General features: G+C 37.2%; 1 long non-coding RNA gene across 2 annotated transcripts; it reads right to left on the bottom strand.

Annotated features, from left to right (window-relative positions):
• Nucleotides 1-798: 798 nt before the first annotated feature.
• LOC124272045 lies at nucleotides 799-3,979 on the bottom strand. 2 transcript variants are annotated; one of them, XR_006897225.1, is made up of 2 exons: nucleotides 3,823-3,979; nucleotides 799-1,163 (listed from the first exon to the last, which is right to left on the bottom strand). It is a non-coding gene; the product is annotated as an uncharacterized LOC124272045 (long non-coding RNA). The 2 variants fall into 2 exon arrangements; XR_006897224.1 differs by lacking the exon at nucleotides 3,823-3,979 and adding an exon at nucleotides 3,255-3,816.
• Between the last annotated feature and the right edge of the window lie 11,154 nt (nucleotides 3,980-15,133).

Raw genomic sequence — 15,133 nt, forward strand, 5'->3', positions numbered from 1 at the left:
AGGTATTCACGAAAAGGGTCAATATGCCCCACCCCACCGGTATCAACCAAACACAGCCTCTTTGTTTCCTTAGATTTATATACAAACAGCCACTGATAGTGTCATGTCGGTGATCCAATGGCACAGCAGAGACAACGACCTGCATGACGATTTTCAAAAGATATGCCCTCCCAGTATCAACTCAGCGGTGGCTGAGCGGGTTAGGTGGCTGACTTTGTGTGCTGGCGATAAGGTACTTGACTTTGAGGGTGTGGTTCGAATCACGGATGGGACTCAACCCCAAAAGTAACAGAATCTGTACTTTAAGAAAGTGTAATCCCAAATATAACATATGTTACATTTGTTTCCTTTGAGTTGAAATAAACATAGACATCGATATAGTCTTGTCAGTGATTCAATGTCACAGCAGAGACAATGATCGGGACGACCATTTCCAAAAACATTTTGCTAAATACATACAAAAGACCATTTTGCTAAATGGGCACAACATACAGGTACGTGATATTGCTGGAAAATTGCTCAAAGCGGCGTAAAACTAAACTCAGTCATCAGTCAAACATTGCATATTTCACAACCAGATGTTTTAGGTATGCCTCCTGAGATGCTTCTGCCCTCCCGATCACCTCAGTTCGATACCGCTTCAGCCCCGATATATCCACTTCATCTGTATAGAAGACTTCAACCCACACGTTGGCCTGCTGGAGAGTTTTGTAGGTGCGTTCTTTCTTCCTCAGAAACACGTTCTTACGTTTTTCAAACGAATTAGATGCTTCTGACAGAAGCGGTCAGATTTCGTAGCCTTCTTTGTAAGGACCAATGTGATGTAGTGATTATCGCTTCGACTTGACATACAGTAGAAATCGGCGAAGTACAGCCTGGCAGAGTCATCAAAGAGTCTTTTCAGGGAAACCACCACTCTGGTGTTTCCGTATGGTGATATGGTTGGTAGCCCTCCGTTCCAAAGAGTCACCCCGAAGAACACACCTTTCAGTTTATGGGACAGCGTGGATCCCCGCCGTTGTCCTTCCTTCGTGGCAACATGGTTTTATTTACAAGTTGCTTGAAATATTCAGCAGGTTTATTGCGGTAAAGGCCGTTGACTCTATCGGAAGGCCGGTTGGAACAGTGCCTTTTAGCCTTCGTATGTAGTGCTTGAAGATGATCTGTAATGAATGATATTTATAGCAATAAGTATCTGTAATTATTGTAACTATTGAAAGAAATCAACCAGTGTGTTTCATCAACCAACTTGTTTTGTTAACCTGCAGAAAGTGAAATGTTTCAGGATAGGTGTGTTAACAGATACTGACATTTCAGTTTATACCATTTGGTTCGTACAGTGTGTCGAACATAATTTAGTTAATAAGACAGTTGACTGTATCGGAATAACTTGTTTGAGTGGCATTTAAAAGTTGGTGTGATGAACAACGAGGAGAGTTTTATGGATGTACATCTTATTTAATATAATATGATTCCTGTAAGAATCAAATAACATCAATCCTGTGTGAAGAAGAAAGACTCCAAATCCGCCATCTCTGACCACACCCAAGATCACCCAGACCACAACATCCTATGGAAAAGCATCAATGTACGCACCAGTAATCACACCCACTACAAGATCAGAAAGCTACTAGAAGCCATTCACATGAAAAGACTCCAACCGGCCATGAACAGAGACCAAGGATGTTACATCCCCACTGCCTACAACCAACTCATCACCAAGCAATCTTAATCCCATTATTCTCCGGTCTGTTATATCTTTGGCTTCCTGGCTTCCTCCCAATAATCCCCCAATAGCTTACTCTGTTTGTGTAGCAATTGCCTTCCTGTATAAACACCTTGTACATCAACCTCATTAATAGGGCAAACATCAATCACTTTGTTGTTCAACTTTACTATGTATATATACCTTTGTCTCTAATATTGTACACCATTTGCTTGATAACGGTGTTAGTAGCTACACAGAAACGTCGCTCATATTATATTAAAGAAGTTGTATATTCATAGAACCCTCCTCGTTGTGTATCGGAATACGTGCTAGAACAGTGATTTTCAACCATCGCAAGTAGTGCTTCAAGATGATCTGAAATGAATCATATATTTAGCAAGACGTATCTGTATAAGGTGAAAAATAGAAGTGATTAACAGACGTGTACGAATTTAGCAAATCAAAAATGATCCTCCATCTAAATGCTAACCTTCAGGACTCTACTGCTTTTTGTTACAGTGACACGTTCAGGATAGATAGATATCTCATTCAGTGTGTCATACAGCGTATTTAAGTGCATGGACACTTTATGTTGAATCTGAAGACATGAGTATATAACATTTTAGGGTCTTAAACTCCATCAACAGGAGCAGCAACTCAGTTTGTAGTGATGTGTCCTCTTTCAACATCCACTGTTATGAAATCACAGAGGACACCGCAGAAAAAATTGTACTATTGAATAGAACCCTGGCCTTTCGGTTCCGTTTATCTCCGATTTGTTTTGTTTCTTTGGATGTTGTGTAAAGACATTCCATCTCGATTTGCAACATCTTGTAGGGTTCTTGAGGTCCTTTTCTGTCTGTTTGATTTTCCTTGCGTGTCCCATGTTGTGTGGAATTTCGACCAGACACAATCTAGTGATTGACTTCAGGTACGGCATATATCTCCATGTAGCTGAGTTGTCTGTACTTGGTAATCTGAGTTGGTCATTACCGTGTGGTAATAGAAAAAATACAGAGTTCAGGTGACCATTTGATTTTCTGTGTGAGAGTGAGTGAGTATTTTACTTATTTTAAACCGCCGCCATACAGCTGGAACATTGCTGAATGCGGCGTTAAACAACAACCAAACCAAACCTACTTATTTTGAATATTCGTTTCCCGAAAATGAAGGAAACACTATCATAACATATAACCAAAAAAGATGTTTATTGGACAGAAGAGAAAGGTTTTCTGAACATATTCCCAACACCCACAGCCCCGAATATTGAATGGTAAGAGCTTCAGCAGCTCTTCTCCTTCGTCGGTAACATAGCCGTACATACACCTGCTGCAATATATCATGTACAAGGTAAGCCATGCGAGTATTGTGGCTTTTCAGGAAGTAATATTCCCCGAATATTACCTGTCCTTTTCCCTACGGTTAGATGACTGTTCCTTTTCTTCTTTTGCAGTTCATATGCTGATTAAGACAGTTTTCATCAATGCATTTAATACATATATGGGTCATTTGATAGTACTAGGCATACTGTGTTGCACAGAATTACCTTTCTCCTGATGTCTTCCCTCTGGCCATGGTGCTGCCATTTCGGGTTCGTTGTTTGTTGTGGATCAACACAATGTACTTTCTGTCTGTATAAAACACGATGAGCCGGGTCTCAGCTGTTGTCCACAACCACAAACTTCAGCAAACAACGTAGCGGTGGCTAGACATGATACATGTAACTGGTGTGACACTACAAGTGTTTGCTCTCAGCAAACATCTCGGCTCACACAAAGGTCGAGAGTGTACGCAGTGTCACCGTCCACTAGAAGAACGTTTCTACAGCCATACTAGTGCGACAGACGTGTATCCCGTAGACAGATGTATGAAGACAGACGAAACCAGATCGGGGAGGACAAGTACGGGCAGGAGGGCTGACACACCAACAACACTGACGCCAACTGTGTCAGAATATATTGTAGTTTTGGCAGATGAACAGACAAATATTGAATCACTGTTACATGATATTTTAATGGGAGAAAAATGGTTCCTGTCTTTGAAATTTTGAAGAAGCACAGATTTTTGTCACCACTATCGAATCTCAGTTAGTAGAGCAAATGGTTGAAGCCTACCAGAACAAGGATAATACATGTGTCTTTAGCAGCTTTACATCCGGTCTCTGTGGAGTTATCTCTTCTCAGCTACAACAATATTCGCTGAGGGCCAAGGTTTAATCTTGAGCATACCCACTCGTGTGAACATTTCGACATCCATTCGTCACCACTCGCCCTTTCCGTAACCTCCAAGAAGACTCGTCCCCATTCGTCACCCCTTGCCTCTTTCCGTAACCTTCGTAACCTTCAAGTAGACTCGTCTCCCCTATCGATGCTTGTTATGTGCGAAAATACGACAAAACCAATCAGACTGCGGTGCTTTGGTAAAAATAATCCCTAGTACTTAAATCGTTTATGGCATTATGGCATTGTTTAAAAAAGATGAAAAATATATATCGTCATATTGAAAGTACAAAGAACTTAGCTAACAGGATTTTGCTGCCTATTATGAAGAAGTTTATGATAAGAATGCATGCGTGAGATTCATATACCCGCACGTGCGTTTGTTGACATAACGGCTCTCATGGGTTCCACTGAGGGTATTTCTGACGATCTTGCGGGCTTGCTATGGAGATTGTACGTACGCTTCCAACAGTTTTAGGAAATGTAAATATAAATCGTTACGAGTTTCAAAACAGTAATATTATACATATTTCTGCATGTAACTAATCAACTTTAACCTTTAACGTTGGGCATATATTTCACATGTCTGGGAATATTTTAGTCTGACCCTTTTTGTTTTGGTAATTCATATATTGTTCAGCGAATTCATTTTAAAATTCCACTTTGGGTATGACAGCAAGGTTACACGAATGTTGAGTTTGAGAAAAAAATTAAAGTCATTTTGAGTTTCTGCTTTGGGGTTTAATGTAGCTTTTATAAAATTTATTAACATATTTAATAAAATAAATCCCATTGCGATTATCAAACCCTATTTAAAAATATAATTGGAAATATAAGGTGAACATCTGGTAATAATTACGTCAGAATAAGTCTGTAACAAATAATATATAAGTTTTCTCCTTCTTTTAGTTGTATCGAAAAGGTTTAATTCTTTAAAACATAAACAACAATACAATGTATGATTACTTCGGTGATATTAAAGTACCATTGGAATCAAACAAGGAATAAAGTTATCGTTCCTGTTTAAAGTAGTTCTGATGTTCATGCGCCAATATGAAATCCTTGTAGAGGGGCACGAGTCGCTATTCGGCTTGTCCCGGAATAACACGAGTTGGTCACGAATGGCTTGTTATGTGTGAAAATACGACAAACCAATCAGAACGCGCGTAATTACTGTTGTGCTTTGATAAAAATAATCCCAAATACTTAAATCGTTTATGGCATCATGTCATTATTTAAAAAATCATGAAAAATATATATCGTCATACTGAAAGTACAAAGAACGTAGCCAACAGGATTTTGCTAACTATTAAGAAGCTTTTATTAAGCAACATGCGATTGACGGTGAGAGATTCAAAAACACGCACGTGCGTTTGTTGACATAACGCCTCTCATGGGTCCAACTGAGTGTATTTCTGACGATCTTGCGGGCTTTTCATGGAGATTGTACCTGCGTTTCCAGCATTTTAGGAACTGCACGGAAAGGGGCGAGTGGTGACGAATGACAGCAGGCAAGCTTTCCCTAAGGGAAGTAACTCTAGCGACCTTAGTTGTAGCTAAGCCGCTTTAGTGGTAAAGCACCTAGCCCTACAGTCTCATTCCAGGATAAGGCTAACAGGGCGAGCAAATACAAACCTTTCGAATTTGAGCTGAATTTTAGAGGGAATTGAACTGCCTATCGCTCTGTCTCAATTAACAATATTTGAACAAATAATCAACTTTGGGGTTATGTGTGTTTGGGTATGAAAGGCTGATGGAAAATTTAAATTACATTTAAGCAAATGTAACCTTTCTAAGGACGTTGATCATTTGTTAATATTTAGTAAGATTGCTGATATGTGATTTAGAAGGGGTATAATGTAAAAGGCTTGGAAGGAAAAATAAAAGGAATGATTTTTATCGAAGGTAATGAGGAAATCAGTTTACACAGCTACGATATATTGTAAGGAAAATTAGAAGGGATTGTTTACAGAAATATAATATAATAGATCATAAATTATAATTCATGTATTTAAGAAATGATAAGAAATACAGTATAAAAGAATATATACTGACTGACTGACTGAGTTTAGTTTACGCCTTTGAGCATTATTCCAGCATCATCACGGCGGGGGACACCAGAAATGGGCTTAACAACATTGTGCCCATGTGGGGACTGGAACGGGTCTTCAGCGTGACGAGGCCAACGCTTTAACCACTAGGCTACCCACCGCCCCGGAATAACACGAATGGTCACCAATGGCCTGCAGTGATGTTTTACCGGCTTTTATTATTCATCCAGTGTTTCAGATGCGCATTTCCAGAATGTTTTCATGTATCGTTTATTTTATTGGTCGTTGACACTTTGGTTAATTACACAGGCATGATGAACCGGTATTATTGTCGCCTCTTGTGTAGATATACAGTATTATATATAGTGGAGTGTTTGCAGTACAATTGAAACATGATAGAAATAGATGTATCTGGTCAGATAATATATATTTATCTGTTATATTCATGTTAAATGCTCCTGTGTATCAACCCCTGAATACCATTATATTTGCGTTAAAAATTAAATATAGTTTTATATATTAGCAGAGCACACAGAAAGATTTCAACTATATTATAGCTAGCGTTTATGACTGACTGACTGGTTTTGATTTTACACGCCACTTTTAATATTCCAGCAACATCACGGCGGGGACACCAGAAATGGAGCTAGCGTTTATGAACCCTTATGAAATAGTTAATATTTAGATGTAAGTATGTGACAAAAACATTAAAATTCGCGGTCACGCGGTGGCTGTGTATTCTTTTTTAAATGTCCACTTTACAACTTCCTGGAGCTTTACTGAAGCCATGAATGCTAAAATTGTTAAATCTGGACACCCAAGTTTGAGTTTGAAGTGGGAAGTGATGACGTGACATGTAGTTCATTACTGGTAATGTGTGTGAACCAGGCTAAACCATAACGTTGTTTCCATAAGACTGTAGGCAGAATGAACTGTAGGCACATTGGGAACATCCCGGTGTGATCTGGTTGACTGCCATCATGATCTGGTGGCATGAATCGGTAGAACTTGGTGGTTATCTCTGTCTCACAGTCCCTGAACTGCATTATTTTCCTTCTAGCCAAGCCCTTTCTGCAGTACTAAACCTCTAAATGAAGCTCTTCCCTCTGGTGCTCCTTTTCAATTGAATGCCAAATGTAACTTTCTATCAAAATATGTATATTCAGAGACTAAGCATTAGTTTATTTGGTGAAGTACAACTCCAGTGAACGCTGTTGTCACTGATATGAGCCCAGTGACCTACTGACTGACATCGCTCGCGTGTCATGCTGTCTTTAAGTTGGCTTGTCCTTCTCAAGCTGCGCTGTCTACTCGCCCTACACTGGCGTCTCATTATACATTCTACGAACTGCAGACGTTCAGGAAATACAATCTAGATTACTGATAAAGAACTCACAATAACAGCCCTGCGAGAGATTATGCAACGACTGAGCAACTTGTAGGCCTAGTGTTGATATCAATTCAGTATGTAGTTAAAACGCATTTTCAAGCGAACATTGTGACACTGTAATGTGAGCATGAAAGATGGGATTGTATATTAGATAACGGTACCCACGGGGTGTATGATAGATAACAGGTCCCACGGGATTGTATATTATAACAGGTACCCACGGGGTGTATATTAGATAACGGGTAGCCCACAGGGTGTATATTAGATAACGGACCCACAGGGTGTATATCAGATAATGGGTACCCCAAATTGCGTGACTTCGGGTCTAGAATTGACAAACTGGCGAGGCTTACGGCTGTGTAATGAGATAACCAATAACAATCATCCGGGGGTTGGAGGTGTACAACTATGTTATCGGTGTCCTCTCAGTTATTGAATCCTGTCAAAACAGGTCTCCTCCCACATAATGAAGTGGGATTTGGCTGACTGGGGTTAGTGTTTTGATGGTTATGGCCCGGAAAGCGAAATCTGGACCAAACCTCCTCAATTTATGTTGTCGCTTTCGCGGGAAAGGTCAAGCTACAGTGAACACTGAATTTAGCGTTCCCGGGACTCTCAATACACAAGAAAAACAAAGAAATGTGAGTCGTCGTCTGATACCGTAGTCATGGTAGAAATTTAATAAATAAATAAATAAATGCACGTTTAACGTTAGAAGCCACCGTGAAGCAGACATAATATTATTTTCTAGCATTTGTCATAAAATATTGTGTATTATAGCTGACATTTTATTGTGATGTACATTAGTAGCAAGTTTAAACCAAACTGAAATTATTCACTTTTTAATATATAGAGATAGGAATTCGTCCAGTCTCTCCGTAGAGCATTTAGGATGGTGTACTCTTGCATGGTTTCGGGACAGATTTCATGAATAACCTGTGAACATTTTCTAAAATGTCTATATTTGAATTTCCCCACACCTCGCAACCATATAACATGATTGGTAGGATCATGCAGTCAAAACATTTAAACAAACAACCGATAGGAATGTGGAGATTTCTTGCCTTTGAGGAGACTACTACTACTTTTATGCTTGGTCGTGGAGTGCCAGAAAGGTTGAGTTGAATTGAGTTGAGTTGGGCTTTACGTCACATCGACATTATTCCAGCCATCTAATGACGAAATCAAGTCTGCATTCATAAACATTTTAAGTTTAAAGTCCAAATGAGTTTTATTTTAAAAACATATTTATTCATGACATTGTTATTTAAAAACAGAAAATGGCATAGCACTTAATTCAAAGGCACTCAATTCGTTATTCGCATTACATAGTTACAATTTATAATACAGATCAACTTCCCTCAGGTAGTTCACAGATGTGGTCGCTCACGCGGGAAAACAGATATCGGTGGTACATGAGCATAACAAAGGAGTACATCCAAAATGTACAACAAGATGACTAAATGATACATCAATTAAAGTGTTTACAAACAATCTTAAAATGAACTTGGATACATTTTAAGAGTAGATATTTTACTTGAAAAAAATTGACGGAACTTTGACAAATTCGGCCAGGAACAATAAGGTTCTTTTAACAATGATCATCATTCATTACATGGATTAATAAAACTATAGTTAAGTAGGGTCACGTACGTGCTGAAACTTGAAACAACTGAAACTTCATCTCAGTTAAGAGGCTCACAGAACGAGTATTGGGGTCGCGCGCTAATCTTTGAAGTACGGTAATCCGATGTTTTCATAGCAATTCGCCAACTTTGATTTTCGCTTTACCGGAATTAGGGAATATTGAAATTTCGCTTTTCCGGGCCGACACCGTTTTCATAACACCTGATCAAGATGAGCCATAGTTGTTTCAACAAAATGCCCATTTAGTGAGATTAGTGAAATTTGTATTAAAATGAGATACTTGTACATTGATATCGTAGTATTATTTGCACTTTTTGGAGGAGTGATATTAGTTACATTTGTATTTAAGTGAGACGCATTCATATGGTATAATTTGAATTCTTTTGGAGGATTTCAGGAAATGCTCTGTTAGTGATATTAGTTACATTTGTATTTAAGTGAGACACATTGATATGGTATAATTTGAATTCTTTTGGTGGATTTCAGGAAATGCTCTGTTAGTGATATTAGTTACATTTGTATTTAAGTGAGACACATTGATATGGTAAATTTGAATTCTTTTTGGAGGATTTCAGGTCAATTAGTGATATTGACATTTGTATTTAAGAAGAGGACATTGATATGGTATAATTTGAATTCTTTGGAGGATGTCAGGAAATTCTCTGTTAGTGATATTAGGCACATTTGTATTTAAGTGAGACACATTGATATGGTATAATTTGAATTCTTTTGGAGGATTTCAGGAAATTCTCTGTTAGTGATATTAGTTGCATTTGTATTTAAGTGAGACACATTGATATGGTATAATTTGAGATTCTTTTGGAGAGTTTCAGGAAATTCTCTGTTAGTGATATTAGTTACATTTGTATTTAAAGTGAGACACATTGATATGGTATAATTTGAATTCTTTTGGAGGATATCAGTAAAATGCTCAATTAGTGATATTAGTAAAATGATTTTAACTAGTCCAAGATTATTTATGCCAAAGTAATTATTATTCGAGCACAAACATTTTAGGCCTCTGGTTCAAAAGACATAAAATTGGACTGCACAGATAAATCCGTACTTTATAAAGTTTCACTAATGATAAATTGTTTAAGGAGTTACAAATACTGATTATCAACAAAAACACTATTCGTTATGTTTAAATCCTTTATTCTGCCATTATTTGATGTATGTGAGATAATTGTACAGTGAGCCAGGCATCAATGCTTGATAAAATACAGCTAGATGCACTTAGAACAATATGTGGGGCTACAAGGGGAACAAGTCATAATAAATCAGAAATTAACTATCACTAAACTGCTAAATCATTTTTACCCCGTACTATTGAACTTTGGGATTCTTTGCTTGAAGAACTCAGACTTATACAATTACCAAGTGAATTCAAGAATTAGATTACATCATATTGTAATACTTCATTTGGATTTGATATCAACATCGCAAACAAGTTCTGTCAAATGATTTAAACAGTATTTTATTTCCATTAATGTTTACATTTTTCATAATACACGACATAACAAAATGGAAATAGGATTAGCAAACAGGCTATATGGCCTATGTCAATGCTTCTCCGCATATAGTTCGTTATTATCTTGACTTAATTCTATGGAGCAGACATTAGGACATTAATGAAGAATCAAAACAAAATAAAAATAAAGAAAAGAAAATAAAGAGCAAGATACCAAGTGCATTTTATGTTTATAGGTTGTTACTTGAATTCCGTAAAGCGGTTAGTTTCAGTTATGTAATTCTGAACCGATTTTATAAAGGTTTCATTGTCTAAAGGAGATAAATCGTCATTGCCATGAAGCATAGTATATATGCTAGGGTGGTTAAGGACAAAGTATTTGTCAAGTCCTAAACTGGGCATAGCGGGGACATGACAGAGAAAAATGGATAGCATCTTCTCTGTTATGGCCACATGAACAAAGATGGGATCATCAATCAGGAATCTGTCAAATAAGTGTGCTTTTAAATCACTACAACCTAGCCTAACTCTGGATAGGATCACTTGTATTATTGTCATGACCATAACAAGCAATGTATATAAAATTTGAAGAAATCTGAATGTCTGTGAAATCAATTGTTTAAACCTAGATAGGGAATCTACATTTCTGATATTGATATCAAGTGCATTCCATGCTTTAACAACAGAAGGCAGGAAAGATCGGTTATACTGGGATAAGCGCCCTGCATTTGTCTGAAAGTCGTTGGAGTTACGAAGGTTGTATCCTGTTATGCTGGAGATACTAGGTGGGACCCATAATGATAGGTATTTAGGAGTCAGCCCATTGACCAGTTTGTAATATATACATAATTTATGGTAATGTCGTCTGTCAGACAATGAGCAATAACCCGTTTCCCTGTAAAGCTTTTCGTGACTGGTTCCTCGTACTGCTCCACATATTGTTCGAAGAGTGTAGGTGTAGGTTTTCTAGCATTTTTACTTGTTCTTTTGTTACAATTATCGCAGTAGTCAAATATGGGTAAGATAAAAGATTTGTACATAATTTCAAGCGTTCTTCGATTTAACCTGTATTTTAGACTAAGCAATCAATTAATTAACGAGCTGGGCCACTTTACGGACAAGATAATCAATATGTTTTGATTGCCATTTTCCATCTTCCTGAAAAACCAGTCCTAGGTGTTTATGATCACTTACTTCGGGTATAAGAACATCATTCATTCGAAGAGGTAATTTAGGACTAGAATTAATTTTGTCGAAAATAACATGGCTTCAGTTTTGGTGGGACTAAATTTCACTTGCCATTTATCAGCCCAGTCTGTTATACGTTCTAAGTCACTATTCAATTATAGCGGTTGAGAATTCGGGGTCTTCAATAATTACATATAAAGGAGTATCATCAACAAAAAAGTTAATATTACTCGTTTTTTCCGTGAGTGAAGTCATTGATATAAACGAGGAATAACAGAGAGGTCCTAAAATTGAGACCTAAGGAACTCCAGCTCAAAACGGGTTTATAATTTGACATGTAGCCATTAATTACTGCAGTTTGTTTCCTATTAATAGGTTAGCTCCCAAAGAGCAATCCAAAGATTACCCAACATCCTGTTGACTTTGGTTTTACTAATAAGAAGCCCTCGTGCCAAAACACGATCAAATGCTTTGCTAATATCGCAGATATGGCACGAACTTCCTTTCCATCATCCAAGTCTTTGGAAATCACATGGTATAAATTCAGTTAACTGATAAACAGTTGAATCTCAGGTTTGAATCCCGATTAATGAGGTGGCTACTGATATCGATATCCGAGAAAAAATTAAACATGCTTAAATACACATTTTTTCAAATGCCTTAGAAAGAGAACATGTATCAAGGCAATGGGTCTATAATTATTGCAATCATGAACCTTTACCCTTTATAGATTGGAACAACAACAGATTGTTTCCATTGACAAGGAAAACAGGAAGACAGTAGGGATAAATTGAACAACGTAGTAATAGGGAGCCTGAGAATACAGCTAATTTTTTAAAAGCATGTTGCCATTATTATCTGGACCTTTAGCTTTGGTAGTATTTAAGTTTAATAAATCTCATGCACCTCTTTTTTGGACAAAAGGCAGCTCATTAAGTTTATTTGCAGGCTCATGTAAGCTGCAGGTTTCCTTCTCAGGTTCTTCAACTTAGATTTGTTGGGTAAAGTAATCATTAAATGCATCAGCAATATCACTGGGGTGATCAAGAACCTTCCATTAGTCCAAGATAGGAGGAGACTGTTTATTTGAATTTGTATTGTGTGCTGTATATATGTTTTCACTAAACGCCACCATGATTTAGAGCCAGCCAGAATTAATACTATCATCTAGTTTCATTTCATACGCGTTTAGCTTTCCTAACTTCGGAGTTGGCTTTATTTCGTGCTACTCTGAAGCGCTCCCAATCTACCAGTGAAATTTCTTTAGCATTTTATGCATACGATTTCTTTTCCTCATTAGCTTACGCAAGTGGCCATTCCATCCAAGAACAATCCCCAGTCTAGCAACAATCTCTTTATGGTGTATGTGCTGAATGTATCAAATGTAATGAATTTTGAGTAAATGGTGAAACAGGATGTGTCAATATCACTGTGGTCAGTATATATGTCCTCAATCAGTAGCAGCAATGCAATCACTCAAGCCATCATAATCTGCGTGGATATAATCATTATACAATTCATATAATATTCCTGACGTGGCCTTCCAAACTTGGGGAGACAAATACTGGACTATGATCACTGCATATTGGAGAACACCTGATTCATGTACAATGCTATAAACAGAAGTAAAAGATAAGATCAAGCAAATAAGTAGTGGTATCTGTTACGCGTGTAGGTTCAACAACAAGTTGTGTTAGGTTGTAAAACAATTGCAAGTATTCAATTCTGCCATTGCATCTGTTGAGTATATTAGCGTTAAAGTCACCTTCAACAATCATTTTAGTGTTTTTATCCGCAGCTTTTGCGAATGATTAATCAGTTAAATCCCAGTAATAGTTCCTGAGGTCCGCTCTGCAGAATGTACCAATCAGCAATTTATTATTGTTTACAATCCACCTCAATCCATACCATGCCTCTAAGTTTGGGAGATCAAGATCGGCAACATATAAGTAAAATACTGATTATCTTTTACGTATGCTACCCTACCCTCCTCCTTGTAGGCCTATTTTACGAATCGGTGGATGGAAACCCGGTATCATAATTTCGTCGTTTGAAATGTCAGGGGTGTAACCAAGTTTCGCATAAGCAAATGATATCATTATTGCCATATTCTGCAACTATTAGGATTCAACCTTATCCTCTAAGAAACTCTTTTGCACGTTCAAATACGATGAGTGGATAAAGGTCGCGGGTGTGGGTGGATATTCCCCAGAGCATAGCAGGAGGATTGATATTGTTAAAAGTAAACGGAACCCTAGACATAGAGGATACTATATACAAAGCACAAGAACTTATCAAGAGCGGCGTCGGTTTCTAACATCAAGAATAGATGCAAAAGCCCAACTGTCATTCGATACTGGCATATATCAGCCCATTATCTTGTGTAATGACGCAGTATAAACAATACAAAGCAGGGGACAGTGGGCGAGTGCAATATTCATCTCATATGTGTGTAAGCAAAAGATGAAAACCATGTTCTACCAAACTGTATAGATTGAAGGCATATTTTCTAAAGCAAATAGTATCTTGCGGTAGAAAAATACATAAAACGTATAAAGTAAACAACAAATGGCATGTTTAGCATGCCCCTGGGACAGACAGACACAACTGGTTCCGGTATACTGAATTATTCATAACTATCTTATAATATTAATAGTAAAGTCAAAGTTGCAAATAAAATGTCACTCTAAGTGTGTAATGTGTCAGTGTAAACGTCACATAACATAAATTACATTACACCAAATAAACTGTCACTCTGAGTGTGTAATGTGTCAGTGTAAAAGTCATATGATGTCACTCTGAGTGTGTAATGTGTCAGTGTAAAAGTCATATAATGTCACTCTGAGTGTGTAATGTGTCAGTGTAAAAGTCATATAATGTCACTCTGAGTGTGTGATGTGTCAGTGTAAAAGTCATATCACATAAATTACATTACACCAACAACAAAAATATTTGATATCAACATCGCAAGCAAGTTCTGTCAAATAATCCACTGCAGACTCTGATTAGAATGCAGCGATTTAAATGCCCATAAAGTATGTAGATTTATATCCGATAACTCATCATGTACTTATTGTGCTGCCTTTGAGGAAACCCTTAATTATAGTTTTATATGTCCCAACTATGATGCAATAAGAAACATGGATATAACTTAAATGACACTCTAAATGGTAACTTAGAATTACCTAGATCTATAAATCATGATATTATCAAATCAGTACATAACTTTATTATCACTTCAAGATGATTTAATCAATTTAAGTTTTCATCTAGCCCTTTGCAGTACTAAAGGTATTTGTGCTGTGTGGATCTTTATATTCATGTATATTGTATATGTTGTTTATGATATCATGTACTTTTGTAATAATGTTATGAAATAAAAGTCGCATAATTGTTATTTTGTCTGGAGAGGCATTGATAAAGGCTTTTTGCTTGTTTGCCAATCCAGTTTCTGAACAA

This window comes from Haliotis rubra, unplaced genomic scaffold (genome assembly GCF_003918875.1).
Source record: "Haliotis rubra isolate DU_JTF1 unplaced genomic scaffold, ASM391887v1 Scf1653, whole genome shotgun sequence".
Classification (NCBI taxonomy): domain Eukaryota; kingdom Metazoa; phylum Mollusca; class Gastropoda; order Lepetellida; family Haliotidae; genus Haliotis; species Haliotis rubra.